Below are 14089 nucleotides of genomic sequence, written 5' to 3'. Positions count from 1 at the left end.
TAGTGTCCCTGCCCTAGACCAGGGGGTCCAGGTTCAAGTCCGACCTGCTCTCTGAACGGGTTGATGAGAAAAAAAATAGGTTAATAAAACAAAATCTTTCTTATTGTTTTCTTTGTGTCAATCACAGAGTCATGAATTATTTGCTGTTCAAAGGAAGTCAAATCAAATTGAGAAAAAGGCACCCATAAGATATAGGAGCAGAAATTAGGCCATTCCGCCCATCGAGTCTGCTGTACCATTCAATCGTGGCTGGGAAGATCTCAACCACATTCTCCCCATAAACCTCGATCTGCTGGATACTCAAGACCCTATCTATCTCCGTCTTAAATATACTCAATGACCTGGTCTCCACAGCGTTCCGTGGCAGTGATCTGTATGTTGGCAATCTCACCCAGAGCTGGTTGGAATGGTGGCATATGAAAGAATCAAACCCCTTGTGGGTCCTTGGATGTGATGCTCAATCTCACAAAGGGAAATGAACATTCACCACTTTGTGCATCTCTTGGGAAAATCGCAGAATGCACACATGGCCCTGGAAGGTGCGTGGGTTTCTGAGTGACTGTTTGTAAGTCAATACACTCGCGCCAAGGTGTGTGTGTGTGTGTGTGTGTGTGTGTGTGTGTGTGTGTGTGTGTGTGTGTGTGTGTGTGTGTGTGTGTGTGTGTGTGTGTGTGTGTGTGTGTGTGTGTGTGTGTAAATAAATTTACTTCACAATGTTGAATCAATGTCATCTCTCAGACATTACCATTGGACAAGAAAGAGCTTTACTCTGTATCTAACGCCATGCTATCCCTGTCCTGGGAGTGTTTGATGGGGGGGGGGAAATAGTGTAGAAAAAGCTTTACCCTGTATCCGTACCACCATGTGTGTTTCTTTCACATCTCCAGCACGTGATAGCACTTTCTCAGTTTCTGCTTGAGTGAGGAGCAGACTCCTTTGTAAATACAACACAAACTGACTCATTGGATTCAGGGGCGTGGGACCGGAGTTGCTAAAGTATGAAGTAACACCAAAGAAAGATGAAAATGTCAAGCAGAAATTTTTTTCCCCTGCTTTTCTGTTGGTATCTGGTATTGATTTAATTTGCTTTTGTCAATAAAAATATTGTTACTCTTCCTTTGATCCCTCAAGACCACAAATAGTTTTGGTATTTCCCAGTGTCTGCTGTCATTTCAAAGCTAACATTGACGCCAGTCTTGATGCAATCAGAATATGTGACGGGGGAATCTCAACCGAGTCGAGGAACCCTGGATCCCTTGGGATCCGGATAAATTTTCAATAGGCCCATCAGAAGTAGGATTCGCCTTGGTGCTGCACTTTGACCCTGAAATCACTCTCAAACGTTTCCACTTGGTTATTTGAGTGGGATCTTGCTGAGGTGTTCTTGCAGAGGGCTAGCATAGCCGTGAAGACCCAAATGGCCTCCTCCTGGTTGTGATCCATCTGTGATACAAATGGTTTCTTTTCCACCTGGCCCAGCGTGCCTGAAAACAAGGCACGTTTAACTGTGGTTCTCCGTGGGACATTTAAACATAGGAAATAGGTGCAGGAGTAGGCCCTTCGAGTCTGCAAACCCCTGAAGATGTCTTTTAAAAAAGAAAATGGGAGGTAGATGGCTCGATGGTTAGCGCTGCTCCCCCATGGCACCAGGGATTCAGGTTTGATTCCACCCTCGGGTGACTGTGTGGAGTTTGCACATTCTCCCTGCGCCTGCATGGGTTACCTGCGGGTGCTCTGGTTTCCTCTCACAGTCCAAAGATGCACAGGTTAAGGTGAATTGGCCATTCTAAATTACCCGAGGAGCAGGAACATTAACATTTCGGGTTGGAGCCCTTCATCACCTGAAACGTCAATTTTTCCTGCTCCTCGGATGCTGCCTGACCTATTGTGCTTTTCCAGCAACACACTCTCAACTGTGATCTCCAGCATCTGCAGACCTCACGGTCTCCATGCTGAATTACTCCATAGTGTCCAGGGATGTGTAGGCCAGGTGGACTAACCATGGGAAATTGCCCTGTAGTGTCTGGGGATGTGCAGGCTAGGTGGGTTAGCCATGGGGAAATTGCCCTGTAGTGTCCAGGCATGTGCAGGCTAGGTGGGTTAGCCATGGGGAAATTGCCCTGTAGTGTCCGGGGATGTGCAGGCTAGGTGGGTTAGCCATGGGGAAATTACCCTGTAGTGTCCGGGGATGTGCAGGCTAGGTGGGTTAGCCATGGGGAAATTACCCTGTAGTGTCCAGGGATGTGCAGGCTAGGTGGGTTAGCCATGGGGAAATTACCCTGTAGTGTCCGGGGATGTGCAGACTAGGTGGGTTAGCCATGGGGAATTGCTCCATGTGTTCAAGGATGTATAGATGCATTAGTCAGAGATAAACATAAGGTAGGGAAAATGGGTCTGGGTGGGTTACTCTTCGGAGGGTTGGGCCGAATGGCCTGTTTCCACACTGTAGGGGTTCTATACAAATCTGCAACCGCAGGAGGTGCAAGACTTGCGCCCACACCTCCCCCCTCACCTCCCTCCAAGGCCAGAACCCCACTGGTCCTCACCTACCACCCCACCAATCTCCATGTACAGCGCATCATCCGCCGTCATTTCCGCTACCTCCAAACGGACCCCACCACCAAGGATATATTTCCCTCCCCTCCCCTATCAGCATTCCGTAAAGACCACTCCCTCCGTGACTCCCTCGTCAGATCCACACCCCCCACCAACCCAACCTCCACTCCCGGCACCTTCCCCTGCAACCGCAGGAGGTGCAAGACTTGCGCCCACACCTCCCCCCTCACCTCCCTCCAAGGCCCCAAAGGAAACTTCCATATCCGCCACAGATTCACCTGCACCTCCACACATTTCTTCTATTGCATCCTCTGCACCCGATGTGGCCTGCTCTATATTGGGGAGACAGGCCGGCTACTTGCGGAGCGTTTCAGAGAACACCTCTGGGACACCCGGACCAACCAACCCAATCACCCTGTAGCTCAACATTTCAATTCCCCCTCCCACTCCACCAAGGATATGCAGGTCTTTGGACTCCTCCATCGTCAGACCACAACAAAATGACGGTTGGAGGAAGAACGCCTCATCTTCCGGCTAGGAACCCTCCAACCACAAAGGATGAACTCGGATTTCACCAGTTTCCTCATTTCCCCTCCCCCCACCCTGTCTCAGTCAAATCCATCAAATTCAGCACCACCTTCCTAACCTGCAATCTTCTTCCCGACCTCTCCGCCCCCACCCCAGTCTGACCTATCACCCTCACCTTGACCTCTTTCCACCTATCACATTTCTGACGCTCCTCCCCCAAGTCCCTCCTCCCTACCTTTTATCTTAGTTTGCTGGACACACTTTCCTCATTCCTGAAGAAGGGCTTATGCCCGAAACGTCGATTCTCCTGTTCCCTGGATGCTGCCTGACCTGCTGCGCTTTTCCAGCAACACATTTCCAGTTCTATACAAATCTGCAGAGCTACGGAGCGGGGAAACATGGGACTTGGTTTTTTAAATTCTTTTTCCCTTGGTCAGATGGGATCCATCCTCAAACATTTTTTTTCCAAAAATATGCCTTACTCATGGAAAATCTTTGTGATTACACAGGTACTAAAACAGTGCTGTGCAGTCTTTGCATATCAAAGGATAACAAAATATTGGATTGGACATACCTTACATTGGTAAAAGCCAAAGGCATTTAAAGTCATAGAGATGTACAGCACGGAAATAGACCCTTCGGTCCAACTCGTCTATGCCGACCAGATATCCCAACCCAATCCAGTCCTATTTGCCAACATATATCCATATCCCTCTAAACCTTTCCTATTCATATACACATCCAGATGCCTTTTACATGTAATCATTGTACCAGCCTCCACCACTTCCTCTGGCAGCTCATTCCATACACGTACCACCCACTATGTGAAAACGTTGCCCCTTAGGTCCCTTTTATATCTTTCCCCTCTCACCCTAAACCTATGCCCTCTAGTTCTGGACTCCCCCACCCCAGGGAAAAGACCTTGACTATTTACCTTATCCATGCCCCTCATGATTTTATAACGCTCTATAAGGTCACCCTCAGCCTCTGGCGCTCCAAGGAAAACAGCCCCAGCCTATTCAGCCTCTCCCTATAGCTCAAACCCTCCAAGCCTGACATCAGCCTTGTAAATCTGTTCTGAACCCTCTCCAGTTTCACAACATCCTTCCTGTAGCAGGGCAACCAGAACTGAACACAAAAGTGGCCTAGCCAATGTCCTGCACAGCTGTGACTCGACCTCCCACCTCCTACACTGAATGTGTTAATCCCATCCCGAACTGCCCTCGAGTGAAGGGATTTGCCAGATCATTGTAGTGTGGAGTCAAACGCGCTCAAGTGCACCTGGAGTCACTTGTAGGTCAGCTCAGAAGGGACGGATGGAATAGTTCTTTTGGAGGGCCAGCATTGGTTCAATGGGCCAAGTGACCTCCTTCTGTGCATGACCATAGTGTAGACTGCCTGGAGATATGTGGGAATCAATCCAACTGACATAAATTAATAGCACTAATGGGACCACTGTCAGTCTGACCTCACTCTGTTATTAGTAACACTGGATTGCCATTTAATAACAATTGGAGAGCTGAGTGAATAAATTTCTTCTTAATTAATTTTCACACTGCATTTAAGCTTCCTGCACGAGAGCTTACAAACCTTGAAGAGGAGCAAACCCTGGAATTCAGATCCTATATGTTTTGTTTTGCTCAGTTTGTCAACTTCTCGGTGATATTTTTGTTGTTGTGGTCATGGTGAGCTCTGGGTCAGTTGCAGAATATGCAGGCCTCTGTGGGATAAATTATCTACAATCTTCATGATAAAAGCTTGGGGACAAATTCCTCAGGCTTGGTTCCCGCCAACTCGGATATTCTCGGTCACTGTGGACCAGAACTGCTCCACAGACAGTCAATTAAGTCCCACAGAGCTTGGTGTAAGTCCAGCTGAATGGATTTAGTGTTAATAAGTGGTACTTTGGCCGTTTCACATGATTATGGGGCAGCACAGTGGCTCAGTGGCTAGCACTGCTGCCTCACAGTGTCAGAGACCCAGGTTCAATTCCAGCCTCAGGCGACTGTCTGTGTGGAGTTTGCACATTCCCCCCGTGTCTGTGTGGGTTTCCTCCCACAGTCTAAAGATGCGCAAATTAGGGTGGATTGGGCTGTCCAGTGATGTGTAGGCCATCTGGATTAACCATGGAAAATTGTTCTGTAGTGTCCAGGGACATGCAGGCTAGGTGGGTTAGCCATGGAAAATTGCCCCATAGTGTCCAGGGATGTGCAGGCTAGGTAGGTTAGCCATGGGAAATTGCCCCATAGTGTCCAGGGATGTGCAGGCTAGGTGGGTTAGCCATGGGAAATTGCCCCATAGTGTCCAGGGATGTGCAGGCTAGGTGGGTTAGCCATGGGGAATCCAGGCTGATGGGGTGGATCTGGGTGGGCTGCTCTTTGGTGGTTTTGAATTCCTGATGAAGGGCTCCTGTCCGAAACATCGATGTTCCTGCTCCTCAAATGCTGCCTGACCTGCTGTGCTTTTCCAGCAGGACTCTAACCTCCAGCATCTGCAGTCCTCACTTTCGCCTGCTCTTTGGTGGGTCAGTGCAGACTTGGGGCTGAATGATAGCCTCTTTCTGCATTCAGGGATTCTGGGATGATAACTACGCACGCACTGTTTAGTCAACCTTAATTTGATTATCCAAGTTTCAAGAATTTCGGTAAAATCAGAAGAAAAGGAGGCAAAAAGAATAAAATATGTTGCAATCCATGTTTTCAATAACCAAAGAGCATCTCAAAATCTTTTCTGGCCAATGAGACAGCCACAGTCATAATCTAGTCGCTACTACAGACAATTTGCACACAGCCAGCTCTTCACAACCAGCAATGGGATAACGGCCATGATCTATTGATTTCTCGGAGGCTGTCTGAGGGATAACTACAGAGGAACCTCGATTATCCGAAGGACACGGGCAGGGAGTATTTTGTTCGGATAATCGAATGCCGGCTAATCGAAGTTCATCTGTAGTTCCCTCTTTTTCACACAGGCGGTGGTGCGTGTATGGACTGAGCTGCCAGAGGAAGTGAGGGAGGCTGGTACAATTACAACATTTAAAAGGCATCTGGATGGGTATATGAATAGGAAGGGTTTAGGGGGACACGGGACAAGTGCTGGCAAATGGGACTGGATTAATTTAGGATATCTGGTCAGCACGGACGAGTTGGACTGAAGGGTCAGATTCTGTACTGTACATCTCTGACTCTATTAGCCATTGAAATATAGAACACTTTTTAAAACAGAAAAAAAATGAAGTATCTATTGCTTTGCAAAAATTCAAACCCTCAGAGATTGCCCCTCGCTCAATTATATGTTTTCCTAATTAATGTTCTTATGCACCTCTGGACCAGATGGTATGTGAACCTGGGCCTCCCAGCTTCAAGGTAGGGACACTACCACTGCCCTACTAGGTACCCCAATTCATTGCCAAATGAACACAGTTAATGCTGGATCCGTCGTTAATTTTAAATTGGAGATAGATTTTCGCTGCTAAGCGAAGGTATTAAGGGACCTGGGAGCAAATGGAGGAGGTCGGCCACTGGTCACCCATCAGCAGAACAGGGTCGAGGGGCTGAATGGCCTACTCCTGATCCTATGGTCCACTGGCGCATTAGCCTTAACTTCGCACTCAGTCCTGAAGTGGGACTTGAACCAGAAACGTTGTCACCAAAAAGGAGAGAGTGTGACAAACTGAGTTACAGCCGAGATCACAGACACACATATCGCATTGTATAACTCATTTTTATCTCAACAAAATAACTATTCCCAACACTGAGCCTCCTATGATAGACAAATGGTGTCACAAATGACTAGAAACTTAACAGGACTGGGCATACAAATACATGTCCATCATGACAGGTCAGAGGTCAGGAATCCAGGGCCCAGCTGCCATTGATAAGGCACAAACCTGGAGTTACCGCAGAAGGGAGTGCAGCTAGTGTACCCTAGACTGATACGGGGACGGCAGGATTGTCTAACGAGGAGAGATTGGGTCAACGGGACCTGTGTTCACCAGAGTTTAGAAAGATGAGAGGTGGATTTGATTGAAACGCGTTAAATTCTAACAGGCTAGGACATTGGTTAGGCCGATTTTGGAATACAGCGTCCAACTCTGGTCTCCCTGCTCCAGGAAAGATGTTGTGAAACTTGAAAGGGTGCAGAAAAGATTGACAAGGCTGTTGCTGGGGCTGGAGGGTTTGAGCTACAGGGAGAGGCTGAATAGGCTGGGTCAAAAAAACCCGCAGAACTGCAGATGCTGTAAGTCAGAAACAGAAACAGAGGTTGCTGGAGAAGCTCAGCATGCCTGGCAACATCTGTGGAGAGAAATCGGAGTTAGCGTTTCAGGTCCAGTGACCCAAGGAAGGGATGGTCTCTACCATTTCCTAGTTGAATATTATTAAATTGGAGAGGGTGCAGAAAATATTTACCGGGACGTAGTCGGGTCTGGAGGATCTGACTTATAAGGAGAGGCTGGGTCATTTTTCACTGGAGTGTCGGAGGCTGAGGGGTGATCTTATAGAGGTTTACAAAATCTTGAGGGGCATGAATAGGGTAAATAGACAAGGTCTTTTTCCCCAGGATAGGGGAGTTCAGAACTAGAGGGCATAGGTTTAGGGTGAGAGGGGAAAGGTTTTAAAGGGATCTATGGGGCAACTTTTTCACGCAGAGGGTGGTACGTGTATGGAATGAGCTGCCAGAAGAAGTAGTGGAGGCTGGTACAATTACAACATTTAAAAAGCATCTGGATGGGGAATAAGAATAGGAAGGGTTTAGAGGGATATGGGCCAAGTGCTGGCAAATAGGACTAAATTAGGTTAGGATATCTGGTCGGCATGGACAAGTTGGACTGAAAGGTCTGTTTCCGTGCTGTAAGACTCTACAATTGCCAATTAGGGAATTGCCCGTCCATGGCAAGAAGAATAAAACATTTTTTTAAAAAGTAGGTTATTTCCTTTTCTGGTCACCGCTCAGATTGAGGAGGTCATGTACAGATTGGGTGACCTTTATTTGCAAAACACCCACGTTCAGTCCACAGGCCCGGTAATAATTGTGCCATATCTATTTACAAATCCAGTCAACTCATCCTTTGTTCCTTTTAATTTTCGCATTACTGCCCTCTTTGTGTTTTGAGTTTGCACTTTCATCCCCCTTGACATTCAATCACCCCCCTTCCCTCCTTCCCTCACACCCACTTGGCCTGCCTCTGCAACCCGTTACCACGGTGACATTTTCTCGATCCCACAACATGATCTGAAAAATGAACCCTGGTGGGGAGCAGGTGTTTTTCTCATTGCCTGACCCCCCCCCTTCCCCACCCGCTTTGTGCTTCCAGAACGTTCTTTCCGTTCCTAGCATCGTCTTCACTGCCCCAGCGAGGGCAGGAATGGTCTTCTAGAAACTACTTGCATTCCACAGCAACCCCCAGCCCCCGCCCCAGAAAAGATGGAGAAACAATCACCAGGGGATTAAAATAACAATGCCTCCCTCCTCCCCACAATCCCTCATCCCACTTTGTCTGAAATTGTCTTGAAAATATTGCGGACAGAAAGCAAAGGGCTATTTGACATGGTTGGGTAGGTGAACGCAGGAATTTCTTATTAAAAAATCCAAATAGAGATGGCATTCCTAGGGTCTGGTGACTTCATACCAGTTTGCCATGTGAACTGGCAAGAAATTGGCCTCAATAAGGTGGCATCGGGTAAAACAGGCTGAATTTCATTTACATAGAGCCTTTCCTGCTCAACAAAACACTCCAGTTTATAGTGACTGAACCGTGTGCTTCCCCACCCCATTCCCCACTCACTCCTAATCTTCCCAATCCCTCCTTGATTTATGTCACAAATGAACCCATCTCAAATGGCAGCACAGGCTCGAAGGGCCAATGGCCCAACTCCAAACTTTATGTTATTAAGTCATGTCAAGGTTGTACAGGATGTTGGTGAGGCCTCTTCGGGAAAACTGTGTCCAGTTCTGGTCGTCCTGTTACAGGAAGGACATTATCAATATGGAGAGGGATCAGAAGAGATTTACCAGGATGTTGCCAGGAATGGAAGGCTTGAGTTATAAGAAGAGGCTTGGTAGGCCAGGACCTTTTTTTCCTTGGAGTGTGAGAGGTTGAGAGGTGTCCTTGAAGAGGTTTATAAAGTCATGAGGGGTACAGATCAGGTGAATAGCAAAGATCTTTACCCTGGGACGGGACTTCAAGATGAGGGAGCACATTTTTAAGGTGAGAGGAGAGAGATATAAAACACATGAGGAGTACTTTTTTGTAAACACAGAGGGTGGCTCACATGTGGAATGAGCTTCCAGAGGAAGTGTACGGAAGGATCTGGTCGAGAAGCAGGCAGGTGGGACTAGCTTAGTTTGGGATGATGGGCTGGTTGGACCGAAGGGTCTGTTTCCGTGCTGTGTGACTTTATGTCCAAATGCAATTTTAGAAGGTGATGGTGTTGAGTTGCAGTTCACCTTGAGGAGACTATACACGTTCACGTGTGTGTTATAGTCTGACATTATGAATAGTAATGGGAGAAGCTCAAGTTTTACAGCCTGCTGAGACCTGGAAGGATTGGCCACACTTTAAGGATTGACTGCCACGTTGCTGAAGTGGGGCTTGGACTGAGGGCTTTTAAGCTCAGAGGCAGGGACACTACCGAGCGTACCACAAGGTTTTGGAAGAGCTGCATTGAAATTTGTTGGTTGTTCATAGCCATTGGTGAATATGAAGGAGAGGCTACTCAGAGAGGGCAGAAGTACATGGAGAATTGGGCATTTATTGGGAAGAACTGGCAATTGTTGGCTGTTCTTGTAGTTCCTAAATGCATGAAGAGAGACTGGATCGGTAAGGACTATATTAACTGGAGATGTGAAGAGATGGAGGTGGGGGAGAATCTGATAGAAACCTACAGTGTTCCAACAGCATTAGACAGCATTAGGACAGGAAGGATGTTTCTGATGTCCCAGGGAGTTCAGACCCCGGGGGTGGGGGCAAGTGTCACAGTCTAAGGATACGAGGTTGGACTGGGATAAGCAGGAATGTCTTCACCCTGACAGCGGGGGAACCTGTTGAATTCTCTGCCACAGAAAACAGTTGAGGCCAAAACATTGAATGTTTCAAGAAGGAGTCGGATGAAGTTATAGGGTCATACAGCATGGAAAGATCAAAGGGTATGGAGGGAGAAAGCGGGGACTGAGATGGATGATCGGCCACCATCCTATTGAATGGGAGAGCAGGCTCGAAGGGCCGAATGACCTACTCCTGCTCCTATTTTCTATCTCTCTACAACAGCTCAAAGTATAACCTTAGCGGCATGGAGGGATAGGCAGAGGAAACAGACGGGGTGCTTAATGGTTTAGAGCTCCTTGTGATCTAATCCTGGTTTCTAAGCTGTCTCACAGGGTCAGTCGTGGTTCAGAGACATAAGGTCATGGGTTCAAGACCGACACTTGAAACTTGGGTGTAAAAATCACATGACCAGAGGAGCCCCCACCCACCTGAGATGTTCAGCTACAACCCTGGTCTAGACTGGATATGATCAGGTATTAAAGATGCTGAGATGTGTTGGGCTAATGCAGGAAGATAGCACAGAGCAGACTAAAAGGGCCTAATAGCCTACTTACGCCCCTAAGTTTTAAAAACACTCACTATTTTGAAGCAAAACAGAGGTGGTCGCCCTCTGGTGACCTGGACCAATATTTGCCCTTCATTCAACATCACAAATCACAAAGGATGATCTGCTTACCTGCTGTTTGTGGGAGCTTTTCCTGTGCACAAGTCGATTCCGACATGCCATAGGAGCTTAAGATATCCTACAGCTGTGACAGACGCTATACGAATGTAATGTCGCTTAATCTGCTCCTATTGCCCCCAAATCCTGAAAACCTGCCTCTTGGAATCACAGATTCCCTACAGTATGAAAACAGGCCCTTCAGCCCAACAAGTCCACACTGACCCTCCGAAGAGTAACCCACCCAGACCCATTGCCCTACATTTACTCTGACTAATGCACCTAACCTATACATCCCTGAACACTCTTGGCAATTTAGCATGGCCAATTCACCCTGACCTGCACAACTTTGGACTGTGGGAGGAAACCGGAGCACCCGGGAGGAAACCCACGCAGACACGGGGAGAACATGCAAACTCCACACAGTCAGTCACCCGAGGGTGGAATCGAACCCAGGTCCCCGGTGCCGTGAGGCAGCAGTGCTAACCACTGAGCCACTGTGCCGCCTCTTGAATGCCTCTGCCCCTGGTTTCCATTTTGCAATCCAGGAGCTTAGAAAGGGCATGACAGGGAGAAGAAAACTCGAAAACATAATTTCAGAGAGAGTTGGGCAGGTATGGAGTGGATGAGAGAGAGTCAGTGAAATTCTGTTGTGTGATGGCTCAGTGGTTAACACTGCTGCCCCACAGCACCAGGGTCCCAGGTTCGATTCCAGCCTCGGGTGACTGTCTGTGTGGAGTTTGCATGTTCTCCCCGTGTCTGTGTGGGTTTCCTCCTACAGTCCATGGATATACAGGTTAGGGTGGATTGGTCATACTAAATTGCCCCTTAGTGTCCAGGGGTGTGCAGGCTAGGTGGGTTAGCCATGGGAAAAGTAGTGTCGCAGGATGGGGTGGAATGCTCTTCAGAGGGTCAGTGTGGACTCAATGGGCTGAATGGCCTGCTTCCACACTGCAGGGATTCGCTAATAGGTTGCAGTTCATAATTAATGACTCTTCCAGGGTATAAAGCAACAGTTTCTATTTGTGTAGCACCTTTAGTGTAATTAAGGTTGCCAAGGTACTTCTCTGAAGCAATAGGACATGGAGTCACTTGAGGCAATTGTTTAGGTCAGGTGACCAAAAGCTTGGCCAACCAAGGAGGTTTTAATGAGTTTTTCAAAAGATGGAAGGAGAGGCAGAGAGCTTTAATGGTGGGTACTCCCAGTATTGGGTACTTCGGTAATGCCAACACTGAAGCAATTAAAATTCGCAATGCTCGTGAGACTGGGAGAATTTGCAGAGTGCAGATATCTTAGACCATAATATACAGGAGCAGAAATTAGGCCATTCATCCCATCGAGTCTGCTCTGCCATTCAATCATGGCTGATAGGTTCTTGATTACCAAGGGTGAGGGGGAGAATGGGGTGGAGAAACCTATCTATCTCAGTCTTAAATATACTCAATGACCCGGCCTCCACAGCCTTCTGTGGCAGTGAATTCCATCGATTCCCCACTCTCTGGCTGAAGAAGTTTCTCCTTATCCCCGTTCTAAAAGGTCTTCCCTTTACTCTAAGGCTGTGCCCTCGGGTCCTAGTCTTTCCTATCAATGGAAACATCTTCCCAACATCTACTCTGTCCAGGCCATTCAGTATTCTGTATGTTCCAATTAGAACCCCCTCATCTTTCTAAACTCCGTCTTGGAGGGTTGCAGGACTGGAGAAAGTTAGAGTTGGGGAGGATGGGAGGTCATGGAGGGATTTGAGAAAAACGATAAGAACTGTGGAGAAACTGAAGCATTTCAGGTGCTTGGAGAAGGTCCTGAGGAAAGGCTACACCCGAAATGTCGACTTCCCCACCCCCTGATGCTGCCTGCCTTGCTGTGTTCCACCAGCCTCCTGCCTGTCCCTCCTGATGCTGCCTGCCTTGCTGTGTTCCTCCAGCTTCCTGCCTGTCTCTCCTGATGCTGCCTGCCTTGCTGTGTTCCCCCAGCCTCCTGCCTGTCCCTCCTGATGCTGCCTGCCTTGCTGTGTTCCTCCAGCTTCCTGCCTGTCCCTCCTGATGCTGCCTGCCTTGCTGTGTTCCCCCAGCCTCCTGCCTGTCCCTCCTGATGCTGCCTGCCTTGCTGTGTTCCTCCAGCTTCCTGCCTGTCCCTCCTGATGCTGCCTGCCTTGCTGTGTTCCTCCAGCCTCCTGCCTGTCCCTCCTGATGCTGCCTGCCTTGCTGTGTTCCTCCAGCTTCCTGCCTGTCCCTCCTGATGCTGCCTGCCTTGCTGTGTTCCCCCAGCCTCCTGCCTGTCCCTCCTGATGCTGCCTGCCTTGCTGTGTTCCTCCAGCTTCCTGCCTGTCCCTCCTGATGCTGCCTGCCTTGCTGTGTTCCCCCAGCCTCCTGCCTGTCCCTCCTGATGCTGCCTGCCTTGCTGTGTTCCTCCAGCTTCCTGCCTGTCCCTCCTGATGCTGCCTGCCTTGCTGTGTTCCCCCAGTCTCCTGCCTGTCCCTCCTGATGCTGCCTGCCTTGCTGTGTTCCCCCAGCCTCCTGCCTGTCCCTCCTGATGCTGCCTGCCTTGCTGTGCTCTCCCAGCCTCCTGCCTCTCCCTCCTGATGCTGCCTGCCTTGCTGTGTTCCACCAACCTCCTGCCTGTCCCTCCTGATGCTGCCTGCCTTGCTGTGCTCTCCCAGCCTCCTGCCTGTCCCCCCTGATGCTGCCTGCCTTGCTGTGTTCCACCAACCTCCTGCCTGTCCCTCCTGATGCTGCCTGCCTTGCTGTGTTCCACCAACCTCCTGCCTGTCCCTCCTGTTGCTGCCTGGCTTGCTGTGTTCCCCCAGCCTCCTGCCTGTCCCTCCTCACACTGCCTGTCTTGCTGTGTTCCCCCAGCCTCCTGCCTGTCTCTCCTGATGCTGCCTGCCTTGCTGTGTTCTCCCAGCCACCTGCCTGTCCCTCCTGATGCTGCCTGTCTTGCTGTGTTCCCCCAGCCTCCTGCCTGTCCCTCCTCACACTGCCTGTCTTGCTGTGTTCCCCCAACCTCCTGCCTGTCTCTCCTGATGCTGCCTGCCTTGCTGTGTTCTCCCAGCCACCTGCCTGTCCCTCCTGATGCTGCCTGTCTTGCTGTGTTCCCCCAGCCTCCTGCCTGTCCCTCCTCACACTGCCTGTCTTCCTGTGTTCCCCCAACCTCCTGCCTGTCCCTCCTGTTGCTGCCTGCCTTGCTGTGTTCTCCCAACCACCTGCCTGTCCCTCCTGATGCTGCCTGGCTTGCTGTGTTCCCCCAACCTCCTGCCTGTCTCTCCTGATGCTGCCTGCCTTGCTGTGTTCCCCCAACCTCC

The 14089-nt window shown here is 49.2% G+C and overlaps 1 protein-coding gene and 1 long non-coding RNA gene across 3 annotated transcripts in view; one reads left to right on the top strand and one right to left on the bottom strand.

The window, feature by feature from the left end:
* LOC148135987 (uncharacterized) overlaps nucleotides 1-184 on the top strand; it is a 59236-nt gene extending 59052 nt beyond the window's left edge. Inside the window, exon 3 of the long non-coding RNA XR_015754679.1 lies at nucleotides 128-184. This is a non-coding gene — a long non-coding RNA (uncharacterized LOC148135987). The remainder of the gene's footprint in view (nucleotides 1-127) is intronic.
* The window catches only part of LOC122542804 (G protein-coupled receptor 4-like), a 155517-nt gene that overhangs the window by 64144 nt on the left and 77284 nt on the right, over nucleotides 1-14089 (bottom strand). The window lies entirely within an intron of this gene.

This window comes from Chiloscyllium plagiosum, unplaced genomic scaffold (assembly GCF_037043375.1).
Source record: "Chiloscyllium plagiosum isolate Xiang-an unplaced genomic scaffold, Cpla_swu_hap1 HiC_scaffold_47, whole genome shotgun sequence".
Classification (NCBI taxonomy): domain Eukaryota; kingdom Metazoa; phylum Chordata; class Chondrichthyes; order Orectolobiformes; family Hemiscylliidae; genus Chiloscyllium; species Chiloscyllium plagiosum.
Note: the sequence above shows the minus strand (reverse complement) of the source record. Positions and strands in the feature narration are given on the sequence as shown.